Genomic DNA, 16816 nt, shown 5'->3' with positions numbered 1-16816 from the left:
TGATTGGGTGCCTCCTGCATGCCCCCTACCAGGGGTCGAGCCCCACAACCTAGGCATGTACCCTGACTGAGAATTGAACCGGCAACCTTTTGATGTACAGGACAACGCCCAACCAACTGAGCTACACTGGCCAAGGCCCATAACAATTTTTTAAAAAAGCCTCTGTGAGTCAGTAAGAATGAGATAAGTATTCAGTTACAAAAAAGGAAGTCAGATAATATCAGTTGTTGATGAGGATGTGGAGCAATTGGAACTCCTATATACTGCTCTAGGGAATGTAAATTGGTACAGACACTTTGAGAAAGAAGTTTGGTAGAAGATAGGAAATTCCACTCTCAGGTATGTTCCCTAGAGAAACCCATGCACACTAGGATCCATATACAAAAATATTGATATTGACAGTGTTCATGATGACCCTTTTGGACTATCTATAGTTGAATGGATAAAAACAATCATGGTGTAGTCACAAATTGGAATATTAATCAGTAATAAAGGAATGGGAATTTTTCCCTTTAAAGTGATTGATTTTATGTTAAATTAATTTTACCTCAATTAGAATAAAAGAGTAAATGAATCTCAAAAATAATTGAGAGCTATGAATGAATTATTGATAGCTAGATAGATAGTTAGGTTCCATTTATTTAAAGTTCAGAAACATTGTAGAAATAAACTGGCATGTTTATTTATTTGTTAGCGATGTCTGTTTATTTGGTAAAATGATAAAGACGAGTAAGGAAAAATGATCATAAAAGTCAGAGCAGTGGTACCTCTGGGGAGAAGAAAGAGGTTTATACACAGGGAGAAGCACATAGGGGCTTCTAAAATGGTAATAATGTTCTATTTCTTGACTTATAGTGTTGAGTTGTTTTGACTTATAGTGCTGAGTTGTTTTGACTTATAGTGTTGAATTGTTTTGATTTGTAGTGTTGACTTACAGTGTTGGGTGGTTGTTTTTTTTAATAATTATTATATTATACATATGTTTTGGGCACTTTTTCTCTATATATGTTATACATCACAGTTTTAAAGTGAGATGTGTTTATTTTTATCCTCCTTATGTTCTATTATTTTAATTGAACAGATGCAAATTTTCACCATTATGGATGTCTTCATATTTCTAACTTACTTAAGTAGGTGTTTCTTCAGAACTATGTTTCTGTAAATTCTGCAAAATGTTCATGTGTCAAAGGTACCAGAAGCATCTGTTTTTTGTAGAACCTGTTTTGTGGGAGTACCTTTTTTTTGGGGGGGGAGGAATCATTTTTTACTTGCTTGCATTGACCTTGGTGACCTCCAGTGTTTCTTCTAGCTCTAACCAATGTGAGCGTACTTTGGTTATGTGCCATTGCATCAGCATAGTGATATTAAGAGGAATCCTATGCTGTCAGTGAACATATTATAATTAAACTTGCATTAAAAACACAGCCCCAGCTTGTACCCATTTGCCTATCACTCCCTGAAAGGTATAGAGCATGGTGAGAGAGTGTACAGGGGATTTTAATGTCAGATGGGTGGTTGGACTAGATGATCCCACAGAAAGTTCTTTCAACCTTGATATTCAAGTCTGAATATCATTTGATTAGTAAATGAATTTCTTTTGTAAACTCATTTCTGCTCACTCCCAGAGATATACCTGTGAAATATGTAATGTACTCTCATAGGCTTCTTTGGGAACTTAGAAAAATTAAGGAGTGTGCCCTAATTGTGATAGCATCTTTTAAAAGCTAGGTAATTTTAAGACAAAACAAATTGATCACCCTTGATGGTAACTAGGACACCAATCCCTTACGCTGGTAATTGGTAATTTATTTCTTTTCCTTTTATTTTTATTTAAAAAAAATCTTTATTATTGAGGGTATTATAGATATCCCACTCCCCCCCCCCCCCCCCGCCATTGCCCCTCTCCACCCAGTTCCCACCCAGCCCCAGGACTTCACTACCCTATTGTCTGTGTCCATAGATAATGCATATATGCATGTAAGACCTTTGGCTAATCTTTTCCTGCCCCACTCCTCCCTTCCTTCTGAGATTTTTCAGTCTGTTCCATATTTCCATGCCTCTGATTCTATTTTGTTCACCAGTTTATTTTGGTCATTAGATTTCTTATTCGTTTATTTTATTTTTAAAATTTATTTATTTATTGTTTATTTTGATTTATAGACTCAGTTGTTGATAGATATGTATTTATTGCTCTTATAAAAGGTGTTCATATTTTTTATCTTTTTTTTTCTTCTTCTTCTTTCTCTTCTTAAAGAATACCCTTCAACATTTCATGTAATACTTGGTTTAGTGGTGATGAACTTCTTTAGCTTTTTCTTGTCTGTGAAGCTCTTTATCTGACCTTTAATTCTAAATGATAGCTTTGTTGGTTGTAATAGGTCCTTGCTATTCATGACTTTCAGTATTTCTTGCCACTCCCTTCTGGCCTGCAACATTTCTGTTGAGAAATCAGCTGACAGTTGTGTAGGTGCTCCCTTGTAGGTAACTAACAGCTTTTCTCTTGCTGCTTTTAAGAGTCTCTCTTTGTCTTTAGCCCTTGACATTTTAATTATGATGTGTCTTGGTGTGGTCCTCTTTGGGTTCCTCTTGTTTGGGACTCTCTGTGCTTCATGGACTTGTAAGTATATTTCTTTCAGCAGGTAGGGGAAGTTTTCTTTCATTACTTCTTTAAATAAGTTTTCGATATCTTGCTCTCTCTTTTCTCCTTCTGGTACCCCCATAATGTGAATGTTGTTATGCTTAAAGTTGTCCCAGAGGCTCCTTATACTATCTTCATATTTTTGGATTTGTTTTTCTTTTTGCTCTTCTAATTGGGTGTTTTTTGCTTCTTCATATTCCAGATTTTTTATTTTATTTTTGGAATCCTCTACTGTTGAGTCCTTGTAAATTATTCTTTATTTTAGATAGTGTATACTTAATTTCTGTTTGGTCCTTTTTCATGTCTTTGACATTCTCAGTAACATCCTTGAAAGTCTCACTAAGTTCCTTGAAGCTCTCTTTGAATCCCTTAAAGCTCTCATTGAGATTCTTGAGTAACCTCATAATTATTGTTTTAAATTATGTATCCAGTAGTTTGTTTGCTTCCATTTCTTTCATTTCTGACATGTTTCTTTGTCTCTGCATTTTGGCTGCTTCCCTGTTGGTTTCTATATTAGGTAGAGCTGCCATGTCTCCTGGAATTGGTAGGGTGGCCTTGTGTAGTAGGTGTCCTGTAAGGCCTAATGGCTCAGCCTCCCCAGTCACCTGAGCTGGGCACTCTAGGTGCTCTCTTGTGTGGGCTGTGTGTACAGTCTTAAAGTTGAAACTTGATTGCTGTTGGTGTCACTGAGAGGAATTGCTCTCCTGGCCAATTGGCTGTGAGGACCAGCTGTGACTACAGTGGAAGAGCAGCTATTCAGGAGTCACCTCTATGGAGCAGGACTTGTTTCATTGGGGTTTTGGTGCTCACTGAGTCTGCCCCTTGAGTGTGTTGCTTGTGGATGTATAGAGTTGTAATCTGGTATGGTCTGAAGCTGTCTATCAGGTGCACTGGCTCTGGGGCCTTTTGGGAGGTGCAAAGTCAGCCAATGCCTGGGGCCACCTGGCAGGAGCTATAGAGAGGTTTATAGATGGCTGCTACTTGTATTGGGCTTGTGAACTGCCCAGGTGAGGCCCAGTTGAGAAGCAAGGCAGGCTGGTGTTAGTGCCAGGTTTTGGGCCTTTTATTGATAGTTTGGGCACCTTGATGCCAGTTGCTGCTTGTTTGAGAGATTTTAGAAAAGTCTGAAGCCTGAGCCAGGATAGGTCATTCATATGGAAAAGCTGCTGCAAACAGCTTGGGTGGGGCTCCAAACAGCTTGGTTGGGGTGGGGTCTCAGGGAATCATCAGAGCAGAGCGAACAATGTGAGCCAGGCTGATAGAAACTCAGATATGGCTGCCAGTCAGCTCTGCAATGGGGGAGGTCCTAGCACCTGAACGTTAACCTTTGTAAGGACCCCCATCTGGGAGAAAGCCACCCCCGAATTCCTGCCGGGATGCCAGGTAATCTAGTTCCTCCCTGTATGTCCCTGGGGCCCCCAAAGCCTCCCAGCGCTGGAGCTCAGAGTGATTGAGTCCGAGTAAGTTTGTGCGCAGGCCTTTCAAGAGGAACACCTAGTCTCCAGCAGCCTCTGCATCACTCAGCCACAATCCCCACTGGTTTTTACAGTCTGAAGTTATGGGTACTTCTCTTCCCAGCTCTGGGAGCCTGGGCTGGGGGTCTGGTGGGGGGCTGGGACCTCTTGCTCCTCACGGGGGGTGGGGGTCTCTGCAGCTGAGATAGCCCTCCCAATTAAAAAAAAATGGCACATGTGGCTGTTGGACCAGCCTGTACTATGCCTTCTCCCCTATAAGCAGTTTCAGTGTGCTTTCTTTACTTCTCTAGTTGTAGGACTTCCAATTAGCCAGCTTTCAGCAGTTCTGAGTGATGGTTATTCTGTATTTTAGTTGTAATTTTGATGTGATTGTGGGAGGCGTTGAGTACTGGTGTTTACTTATGCTGCCATCTTGGTTCGCTGATAATTGATAATTTAAAGAAAATAATTAAACATTTATCCTGCTTTTCCAAAGGTTCCCAAAAAATTAAAAATAAAACTACTATATAATCCAGCAATTCTACTTTTGGATATTTATCCAAAGGAAATGAAATCACTGCCTTAAAAAGATATCTGCACCTCCATGTTCATTACAGCATTATTTACAGTAGCCAAAACATGGACACAACCTAACTGTCGATCAATGAATGAATGGATAAAAATTATATATATATTTATAACTTTATATATATATATATATATATATATATATATATATATATATAATACTGGAGTATTATTCAACCATAAAAATGAAGGAAACCCTGCTGTTTGCAACTACATACTAGTAGGTGGACCTTGAGGGCATTATCTTAAGTGAAATCAGAGAGACACATACTGTAAGATCTCTTTCATTGTGGAATCTTCAAAAAACCAAAAACAAACAAAAAAAACCCACCGAAACCCATAGATACAGAAAATAGATTGATAGATGCCAGAGGCCCGGGGTTGGGAGTGGGTAAAAGTGTAAAGGTGATCAGAAGGTAAAGACATCTAGTTATAAGAGAGATGAGTCCTGGGGGGGGGGGGGGGGAGGGGTAATGTAATGTGTAATATGTAATGTGACTATAGTAAACAATACTGTATTTTAGATTTGAAAGTTGCTAAGAGATCTTAGAAGTTCCCATCACAAGAAAAAAATTTGTGACTACCCTGCCTTTTCTGTACAGACTTTATTTCACTATAGCCTAGTAGCTCTAATTGATGGAGGGGAATTCTAGCCAATCAGTGTTGAAAAAATGACAAAATCATCATTGTACAACTTCTAAGGAAACCATTGGTTTTGGGAAAGATCACTGATGTATGAAACCATTTAGACACTTTAACCTTTATCATTCCATGGGGAAAACCCTGGTCTCCTTGGGAAAATATTGGAAGGGAAGATTGCGTTATGATAACTGAAAAATTTAAAAGTACATAACTTAGTATGCTATACTCTCCAGAGTACAAAAACAATATGACTGGTTGTTAAATAAAGTTTGGGGCATATAAATATTCTGCAATTTAAAACATGATCGTTGTTAATGCTATTCTTGTTTTTCTTTAGAATGCAAAATGAAGCAGAAAATAACTTCAGTAGATGCCCTGACTGGGCCAGAGAGGGTACAGAGAGGGGAAAACAGATGGAAACAATTAATGACATCCTTGGAATTGTTGAGTAGGACATTCTTTTGAGCTGTTTGGTTGATGTTTGGAAGTTTCCAGGGCATGATTGACTGAAGCTTCCTCAGTCATCCAGTTTCACAAGGATTTCTAAGTATATGCTTTGGCAACACTATAGAATAAAATAAGCCCTGGCTGGTTTGGCTTAGTGCATAGAGTGCAGGCCTGCAAACTGAAGGGCCCCGGGTTCGATTCTGGTCAAGGGCACATGCCCAGGTTGCAGGCTCGATCTCCAGTAGGGGGTATACAGGAGGCAGCTGGTCAGTGATTCTCTCTCATCATTGATGTTTCTATCTCTCTATCCCTCTCCCTTCCTTCTGAAATCAATAAAAATATTAATAAATTAAATGAGTTTTAAACAATTATCCTTAGATCAATCTTTACTCCTAGAATGTTAGGATGTTAGGGCTGGAGAAAACAGAAGACTTGTGGTCTATCAATAGATTTATACCTAAGCAATCTTATATATATTTAGATATTTTTTAGGGAAGGATATGACATTTCAGAGTTTTTGACATTTTCAGGATTTGGGGGTCCCAAAATCAAATCATGGTCTATTTGTGTGGCTAGCAATTAAGGGAATGGTTGAATGTTGGAGAATGGTTTCGTATCAGTGAAAGATTATATAGTTGAGCTGTAACCGTCGACAAGGGACTTCCAGTGCTTGAGCAATTCCTTATTGTAAAAGTGAGAGCCATTTTAATATAGAGCAAGATTTGCATTGTCACAGGAAGGTTTCTTGGGGCAGCAAAAGTTGTCTGATCCCTGACTACACTGGCAGATAGTTTACAATTTACTAATCTTACCCAAGATTGCATTAATAGCCATACTGTTGCTCAAAAGGTGTAGGGTTGCATGGCAATTGTCATAGAAGTTGCCTCAATCTTCAGATTCTAGGAATACTATACTATTAAAATATTGGTTAAACTCACCCTAGAAAAAGTCGTTTATTTCTTTAGAGACGGTCAGCAGGAGATTCAGCTTCTGTACTCCTTCCTATTTGCCTTTTGCACCATTGTCGTCTGTCATCATCATCCAGCAACAGCAGTAATATGTCCATGCAATTGATTGATTAATGGGCTGGATGCACTAACTGGTTAAATATTTATTGGTTAATTTCTGTGTGTTAAGCATGCTAAGTGCTACATATAATAGCAGTTCTTATCCGTGTATTATGAATGATCACTGGTAAGACATATTATAAGTTATTTATTAACTAGTGGCCCAGTGCATGAAATTCGTGCATGGGGGCAGGGGGGTGTTTCTCAGCCCAGCCTGCACCCTTTCCAATCTGGGATCCCTCAAAGGATGACCTACTGCCGGTTTACAGGGATCGGGCCTAAACCGGCAGTCAGACATCCCTCTCACAATCTGGGACTGCTGGCTCCAGCTGCTCACCTGCCTGCCTGCCTGCCTGATTGCTCCTAACCATTCTGCCTGCTGGCCTGCTCGCCCTCAGCTGCCCCCTGCTGCCAGCCTACTCGCCCCCAAATGCCTGCCTGACAGCCTGATCACCCCCAACTGCCCCCCGTGCCAGCCGGCTCACCCCCAACAGCCCCCCTCTGCTGGCCTGCTTGCCCCTACCTCCCCTCCCCACTGGCCTGCTCGTCCCCACTGTCCCCCTGCTGGCCTGCTCACTCCAAACTGTCCCCCCCCTCCGCTGTCCTGATCACCTCCAACTGACCCCTACTGACGGCCTGCTCACCCCCAACTGGCCTCCCTGCTGGTCTGCTTACCCCCAACGGCCCTGGCCCCCACCAGCCTGATCACCCACAACTGCCATCCCATCCTGGCCTGATCACCCCCCAGCGACCCAAGCTCCCAGCCCCTCCTTTTTTTCTTCTCTCTCTTATTTTTTTTTTTGTTTTGTTTCAGCGCCTCCTTGAGTGGAGGCCAGGGCCGGCTGGAAACAGGTATCTGGGATTTATTTATCTTCTATAATTGAAATTTTGTAGCCTTGAGCAGAGGCCAGGGCCTGCCAGGGCGGGCGGGAAGCTTGGCTTCCTCCGTCACTGGGGCATCCCAAGCCTCCTGCTCGCTCCAGCTCCATGGCTGCCGCCATCTTGGTTGGGTTAATTTGCATACCCTCTCCTGATTGGCTTGTGGGTGTGGCTTGTGGGCGTAGCAGAGGTATGGTCAATTTGCATCTTTCTCTTTTATTAGTGTAGATAGTAATAAAGGGCCAAAGCTTGTGAATACCTTTTCTGGAAAGTAAATTGAGCATATTCAAAGTCACTTGTATAATAATATCCCTCTCATTTTTGATCTCGAGGCTTTTTTCTTTTTTTTTCTCTTTTAACCTTTCCTGAAGTAAAATATATCCACTGGCTTTTATTATGCTTTCTTTAGTGGGAGAAAAATTAATGGAATTACAGTTATTGTAGCTGGAAATTGTGCATAATCCCAGGTACACCCATGGGGGGTATGTCTCATATGTGAGTTTTATTCTTCTATGTATCACAGAGGAACAAAGGTGGAAAACTGCTGCTGTAGAGAGATTACTAAAAAATGCTTTAAGAACTTCAAATGAAAGAGCTGCAATCTAGACTAACTTTATAAAGAGTGCTATCATTGTAGGGAGGAACAGTAGAATGGGGCTTCATGTAGGAAGTGGGACTTGGGACAATAAATGTAGGGAAAGGAAAATGCTTTATGTGGGACAGTTGTGGGAGAAAGGAAAACACTCCTAGTGACATGAGCCAGTCATGGGAGACTGTGAGGGGAGGAACAGCCATGTTGGGAGCATAGGAACTAAGGTTAAATTGGTAGGTTGGGCCAGATGATGAAGGCTCTTGAAAGTCAGGCAGAGGAATTTCGAATTGGGCAGCAGAGAAGCTTTGCAGTTTTGTTGTTGTTGTTAAACCTCACCTGAGGATATTTTTCCATTGGTTTTTTTAGAGAGAGTGGAAGAGAAAGAGGGAGAGAGAAAAAAAACAGATGTGAGAGAGACACATCGATTGGTTGCCTCTTATACATGCCCCGACCAGGGAGCCTGCCACCCAGGTAGGTGCTCTTTACCAGAAGGAACCCAAGACCCTTCTATGTGCAGGCCAACACTCTGACCACTGAGCAACTCCAGCCAAGGGTGCTTTGCAGTTATTGAGCAGTAGAATGACAAAGTGAAAATGGTGATGGTGAAGGAGAGGAGGCCGTATGTCAAAACAACCAGATTCATTTTCTGTCAGTGTGGATTTGCGTCAAATTGATTCCTTACAGATAAAAAATGTTTATGCAGACTATTTGCCTTGGAAAAATTGCTGTTGTAGTATACAGTGGAATTTTGTTATTTCTGCAGAAGTGGATAAGGAAGGCAATTCTTGGATCTCATCCAAGGGTGTGCAGTATCTGAACATATGAAAAGGTGTCACTTGCGAGGTAGTTTTGTGGTATGAACTTTTCAAAAAGGGCATAATGCTCTTTGTATGTTGGCAGGCAAATGACAGTTTCATTTAGAACTGTGCCTCGGTGCTGCTCTGAACAGTCTGCTTGAAGCCATCAGAACTTTGATTGATTCGCCACTTGGAATATTTTTGAAAAATATTGTAATGTCTAGGCCTATTGAATAAAAGAATGTTCTTAAAATACTCTGTGAAAAGGAGTATGTACTATTGGCAAGCTACATGATTCTCATTAATCATATTTTCTAGGAAATTACCTTGTTTTAACCCTTAAACTTTATTAGTTAAGCACAGTTACAGCATATATTTGTCTGATTTTACCTTGACTGATATTCATGTACAAAAAAGAAATTTTAAAAAGGTTAAAACGTGTTTATATTTAATTTAGATCTCTTTTGACTGAAACTAGTAGTGCATTTTTAGAGCACCAGTCTTTATATTTAGCTTTTTCTTTGCTTATGATCTTTAACGCTCAAAATAATTTGTGATGACATTTGTATTTTTAGACACTTTTCTCTGTGAAAGTGCCCAGAATATCTTTTTTTAGAATTAATTCTTAGATCATACCCCTCAATGCACTTTGCTTGTCTGGGCCTAATGTGTGATTCTAATGTTTTTGTTTGTTCAACATGGGTTTTTTTGGTGTGGTCCTTTTCATTGGCTATCTTAAGAGAACTTTGTCTCTCTTTTTTAAAAAATATATTTTATTGATTTTTTACAGAGAGGAAGGGAGAGGGAGAGAGAGTTAGAAACATTGATGAGAGAGAAACATCGATCAGCTGCCTCCTGCACACCCCTTACTGGGGATGTGCCTGCAACCAAGGTACATGCCCTTGACCGGAATCGAACCTGGGACCCTTTAGTCCACAGGCCGACGCTCTCTATCCACTGAGCCAACCCGGTTAAGGCGAGAACTTTGTCTCTTAACATAGATAAATAAGTTCCTATGAGACAACCATTTAAATCTGCCAACTGACTTGCTGCATTTGTGACATAGAGGAAGCACTCAAAGCTTTAGTTAAGCTTGAACTTGCCACATTAAACATACTTGGGTACTACTGTTTTTCACAGAATTTCTCAAACAAAAATGATTTGTTAAGTTTGAGTCTTCTGTATGATGAGCTCTGAGTCATTTTATTAACCTGCAGAACAGGTTGGCAGAAATTTAATCCTTAGTTTACTTTGTATACCCTTCATAATTAAGAAATAAATGGATAAAATTTTAAATATGTAATACTTTATATCTACAGAGTAATCAAAATCACATGATTAAAAGGACTCTAGGGGAGAGGGCAAAAGGAGGGAGAGGGGGAACATCTGTAATACTGTCAACAACAGCAACAACAACAACAAAATAGAAAGGAACTCAAGGGGCAAGAAAACTCACATTTATTTAGTAAATATCAGTGGGCCAGTTATTTATATATTTTCGTTTTTGCATGCTATTCTGAGAACACCAACTTAAAGGTATTAATATGTTACATTTTACAGATAAGAAAACTGAGATTTGACAAACTTTAACTCACCCAAAGTTGCTCAGCTTGTAAGTGGCAGGACATGTTTCTTATTGGTGGTCCCCTGACTTCCAAGTCCATGTTCTAAGCCGTCAGTCAGACATCCCCCAAGGGCTCCCAGATTGCAAAAGGGCACAGGCTGGGCTGAGGGACCCCCCACCCCCCCAAGTGCACGAATTTCATAACCTTTTGCAATCTGGGAGCCCTCTGGGGAGCGGGCCTAAGCCGTCAGTCAGACATCCTTAGCATTGCTGTGGAGGCGGGAGAGGCTCCTGCCACAGCCGCTGTGCTCTCCAGCCCAGCTTCTGGGCTTCTGGCTGAGCGGTGCTCCCCCTGTGGGAGTGCACTGACCACCAGGGGGCAGCTACTGTGTTGCACGTCTTCCCCCTGGTGGTCAGTGTGCTCATAGAGACCAGTCATTCCCCCGTTTGGTCAATTTGCATATTAGCCTGTTATTATATAGGATAGTTATTGTGAGGCTTAAATGAGTGAAATAATGTACTAAAGTATCTGAAAATTTTTTTGTGTGTGATTATTAGATTCCTTCCTTAGCTTTGCAGTCTTTTTTTCTCAATCATTTCTTCATATAAACTCAGTTACTTTATAAAGATTTTCTCAGAAAAATTTTCCCTAATTTATTGTCTCCTATGGTAACACCTTTTTTTTTAAAAAACAAAACACAACAACAAACAGAATTGCTTATTTTTATTTACTGCTCTTTCTGTATCTATTGAGCTGCTCATGCAGTTTTTATCCATCTTACTCTGTAAGATCATCCCTGATCTACTACATGAATATAGATTTTTCTGATCTTTGAATTTCTAGGGTAAACCCTACTTGGTTGTGATTTAAAATAAAACTACAGTGCTAAATTCAATATGCTAATTTTTAAAAGGATTTTGCTTCTTTGTTCATGAAGGATCTTACTCAATAATTTTCTTTTGTTCTGTTCTTACTCAGTTTTGGTATCAAGATTATTTTGGCCTCATAAAATAAGGTATTTTGAAACAGTTTATATAAGATAAAGATTATCTGTTCTTATAGGTTTGGAACACTTGTATCTAAACTCTCTAGGTCTGGTGTCTTTTGGAGGAAGGAATTTGATTACTCATTCATTTTCCTTTAATCATCTAATAAAGATTTTAAATGAATTTTGAGTCAACTTTTATACTTTTCTAGAAAGTTATCCATTCTATTTATCCTTTTGCTTCAGTGTTATTTATTCCTGCTTTTTTTCTTATTATTACTCTTTTAGAGATTTATGTTTTATTACTTTCTACCAAAGGTCTATTTTATTAAATCTTTCTCTCATATTTATTAGTTTCTTAAGATTATTATTTGACTAGAGGCCTTGACTAAGATTATTACTTCACTAGAAATTTGGGCTCTTGGGGGGTAGGGGGGTCCCTCAGCCCAGCCTGCACCCTCACGCAGTCCGGGAGCCCTTGGGGGATGTCCAACTGACGGCTTAGGCCCGTTCCAGGGAGTGGGCCTAAGCCATCAGTCGGACATCCTTAGCACTGCCATGGAGGTGGGAGAGGCTCCCGCCACAGCCGCTGCGCTCGCCAGCCATGAGCCCGGCTTCTGGCTGAGCAGCGCTCCCCCTGTGGGAGTTCACTGACCACCAGGGGGCAGCTCCTGCATTGAGCGTCTGCCCCCTGGTGGTCAGTGCGTGGCCTGGTGACCGGTCGTTCTGCTGTTTGGTCAATTTGCATATTGGCCTTTTATTATATAGGATATTTCCATATTTCAAGCTTTATGTTCAGTCTTTCTTGTTTTTAAATAAATACATTTTAGCCCTAGCTGGTTTGGCTCAGTGGATAGAGCATTGGCCTGTGGATTGAAGAGTCCCAGGTTTGATTCCGGTCAAGGGCACATGCCCAAGTTGCGGGCTTGGTCCCCAGTAGGGGGCATGCAGGAGGTAGCCGATCAATGATTCTCTCTCATCATTGATGTTTGTATCTCTCTCCCTCTCCCTTCCTCTCTGAAATCAATCCTACCTAATAAAATGGTAATATGTAAATTACCATCACTCCGCTACGCCCACGATTGGGCCAGAGAGAGACACAGGGGGCGGGACTCAGGGTGGCCGGGGTAGCCGATTGGGCCGGTAGGACGCTGAGCCATGGCTGTGCTGCAGAACAGAAGGGGCCTCTGGGACAGCGAGCTCATGTCCCGCCCCGGACCATCAAAAGCGGGGGAGCTGGGTGCCTCGCGGAGGCTTCTGAAAGGCCTGGTGCACCAGCGGACAGGCACCCAGCTCCACCGCAATCGAAAGCGAAAGCGTGAGGGGACCCCATTCTTTTTTTAGAATGACTGTCTGTTGATTGATGTTAGCTTACTTGTATCTCCAGATTTTTTTTTTTTTAATCCACATCCTAGTTTTTGGATGTGGTTTTTCTTTATAAGCAAAATATCCTTTGTAAGCAAAAATATTCTCTCATTTCACTTCGTTTTGTGTTTAGGTATTTACACCTCTAACTCATTCATTACATTCTGTTGTAGAACAGTGATTGTCAATTTTTTTCAGCAATTTTTATAAAGACCTTCAAATAATAATAATAATAGTGAGTTTTTTATTAGTTGATTAAGAATATTTAAGAACAAAAGATACAATGAATTTGTAATGTTTTAAAACAAATTTTTATTTTTATTAAGCACAACAGCATCAACATACATTTGAAAAGTACGGGCATCTATAAAACATGCTTGCTTATACGCTCCTCTGCTCCTGCTACAATAATCCTAGCATGAGGTGGAGGGAAGACTATAGTTGCCAATGGCCGTGTAGGTAGCAGAGTTCTTGATTGAACCTTCTTCCTTCACAGATGCCAGATTTGAACAGGAGCTGAAGGAAGTAGGAACGAAGACTAGGACTAGTCATTAAGGATTTGAAGGATTCAAAGATCATGACTCATACTCTACCTTTCAAATAAGCTGCCTACTAAGACTTGAGGAGCCTATAGCTTTGGGCAGCAGTGACACTTTAAACTCTCTCCTTCCCAGCATGCTATTTACCTTTAGTTAACTCTTGGTTCGGGCGGAATCTTATTTTGTTTCACTGGCTGCATAATCTTCTAATGTCACCTGAAATAAAGCATTTAGTGAGCCTGTATTGTTTGTGTTTGTTTTAGGTTTGTGATCTCAAATGGACATGTCCTAGCATTGTCCTTAAAGGGTTTTAACTGTTTTCAGTATGAGTCATTGTGGTTTTTAATTTTGGTTTGGGGTTTGAAAAAGCAGAGTCCTATAGTATCACCAAGTTAGGACAGGGTAAGAAATTATTTGTGGATGAGGCCTGTAGGATCTTAAATCTAGGAACATGCAGTTGGAACAGCGCGTTTTGGTGTTATCACAGTGTACACATGGAGTTGGTGCTTTGCACTTTCTACTTGAACTAGATTAAAGTAGGTCATTGTACTCTGTGTTCCTGACTCCCTCCTAAAGACTGTCACTGCTGTGGCCTTCGCTCAGGTTTCATAGAATGACTAATGGCTGAGGATCCTTGACCTTTTTCAAAATGGCAACACCTGGAGCAAAGCACATTGACCAGTGCTGGGATCCCACAGGGTGAATTTACTTTTGCTATTTTAAAGTAAAATTTGTGCCAAAAGGCAAGTATATAAAAACACCCACTTTATTTGTACATATCTCTCTAGTCTTTTGACATCTTCACATATATTGTTTTTATTATTTTTTAATCCCATGTATAAACACGGTAAGATCTGAGGATAGAATGAATGGATTGCACTCTGTGTTCCGGTACTTCCCATGGAGGCAGGACTTCCTGTTAGAGGGAAACTGGAAAGCAGTTGCTGATGTCGGAAATTTCACTGGAGCTCATTCCTCAGGTTAACAATTTAAATACTTAAATACTTAGTGAAGGGAGAATTTTTGAGGCCTCAGGAGTCATTTTCACTTATCAGACCTTTGGCTGATGGTAGATTCTAAATATGGGATGGTAGATTCTAAATAAAGGGCAGGTTTGAAGGCCTGTCCTTCCCCTCATCCCCTGGCCTCTCTCAGGCATAATATTTAGGTAGGGCCTGGACTTTAATAAAGTCATAGAGAAAAAGAGTGTCTTGAAAGAAGATGTTTATATTATGCAATTAAAATGATTAAATGTAAACACTTATACACACCATCATATTTCTGACCCTGTTTTGGCACTTCATTTTTTTAAAGATATGTTTTTATTTATTTCAGAGAGATGAAGGGAAAGGAAAGAGAGATAGAAACATCAATGATGAGGGAGAATCATTGATCGGCTGCCTTCTGCACTCCCCCTACTAGGGAGTGAGCCCACGTCCTGGGCATGTGCCCTGACTGGTAATCAAACCATGACCTCCTGGTTCATGGGTTGATGCTCAACCATTAAGCAACACCAGCTGGGCTTGGCAGTTCATTTTTATTTATTTATTTATTTATTTATTTATTTAATTTAATAAATCTTTATTGTTCAGATTATTACAATTGTTTCTCCTTTTTCCCCCCCATAGCTCCCCTCCACTGGTTCCTACCCCACCCTCTTCCCTTACTCCCCCTCCCCGCCCCGCTGTCCTCATCCATAGGTATGATTTTTGTCCAGTTTCTTCCCGTACCCCCCACACAGACACCCCTTTCCCCCTGAGAATTATCAATCCACTCCCATTCTATGCCACTGATTCTATTATATTTACCAGTTTATTCTGTTCCTCAGATTTTTAATTCACTTGACTTTTAGATTCACCTGTTGATAGATATGTATTTGTTGCTCATAATTTTTATCTTTACTTTTTTCTTTTTTTTCCTCTTTTTAAAGAATACCTTTCAGCATTTCATATAATACTGGTTTGGTGATGATGAACTCTTTTAGCTTTTTCTTATCTGTGAAGTTCTTTATCTGCCCTTCAATTCTGAATGATAACTTTGCTGGGTAGAGTAATCTTGGTTGTAGGTTCTTGCTATTCATCACTTTGAATATTTCTTGCCACTCCCGTCTGGCCTGCATAGTTTCTGTTGAGAAATCAGCTGATAATTGTATGGGTGCTCCCTTGTAGGTAACTAACTGTTTTTCTCTTGCTGCTTGTAAGATTCTCTCTTTGTCTTTTGCCCTTGGCATTTTAATTATGATGTGTCTTGGTGTGGTCCTCTTTGGATTCCTTTTGTTTGAGGTTCTGTGCGCTTCCTGGACTTGTAAGTCTATTTCTTTCACCAGGTGGGGGAAGTTTTCGGTCATTATTTCTTCAAATAGGTTTTCAGTGTCTTGCTCTCTCTCTTCTTCTGGCACCCCCATAATTCTGATGTTGGTACGCTTGAAGTTGTCCCAGAGGCTTCTTACACTATCTTCAACTTTCTGGATTCGCTTCTCTTCTTGCTTCTCTGGAGGAGTGTCCTTTGCCTCTTTGTATTCCAAATCTTTGGCTTGATTCTTGCGTTCCTCTAGTCTGCTGTTGGGTCTCTGTATAATATTTTTTATTTCAATCAGTGTATGTTTAATTTCTAGTTGGTCCTTTTTCATATCCTTGAGGGTCTCATTAAATTTATCGGCCTTTTCTAGGAAATTCTTGAAAAACCTTATAACCGTGGTTTTGAACTCTATGTCTAGTCATTTGTTCTCCTCCATTTATTTTGTTTGCTATCTGTTTCCTTGTCTCCTCATTTTTGCTGCTTCCCTGAGTTGGTAGGGTAGCTTTGTGTGCTAGGTGTCCTATATGGTTCAATGGGTCAGCCTCCCAGTTACCTGAGGTGGACACTCTTGGTGCACCCCTTTGTTGACTGTGTGTACAGCCTTGTTGTAGTTAAGTCTTGATTGTTGCTGGTGTCACTGGGAGGAATTGACCTCCAGGCCAATTGGCTGTGAGGACCTGCTGTGTCTATAACGGAAGAATTGCTGTGCTGGAGACACGTTTATGGGGCAGGACTTGTTCCAGTAGGGCTTTGGTGCTCACTGAGTCTGCCTCTTGAATGTATCCCTTATGAGAGTAGTTGAAATCTGGTGTCGTCTCACACAGACCACTAGATACACTAGTTCCTGTATCTCCAATGGGGTGCAGGTCAGCTACTGTCTGAGCCCACCCAGCAGGAGCTATAGCAAGAACTACAGTTTTCTCCTCTTTGCTTGGGATTTGGCGGTTTTGGAGCAGTCTG

The 16816-nt window shown here is 40.6% G+C and overlaps 1 protein-coding gene across 1 annotated transcript in view; it reads left to right on the top strand.

Annotated features, from left to right (window-relative positions):
- Positions 1–16816, top strand: part of VCL (vinculin) — a 112926-nt gene that overhangs the window by 43009 nt on the left and 53101 nt on the right. The window lies entirely within an intron of this gene.

Source organism: Eptesicus fuscus, chromosome 17 (assembly GCF_027574615.1).
Source record: "Eptesicus fuscus isolate TK198812 chromosome 17, DD_ASM_mEF_20220401, whole genome shotgun sequence".
NCBI lineage: Eukaryota > Metazoa > Chordata > Mammalia > Chiroptera > Vespertilionidae > Eptesicus > Eptesicus fuscus.
The sequence above is the reverse complement of the archived record's forward strand: the minus strand, read 5'-3'. Positions and strand labels throughout refer to the sequence as shown.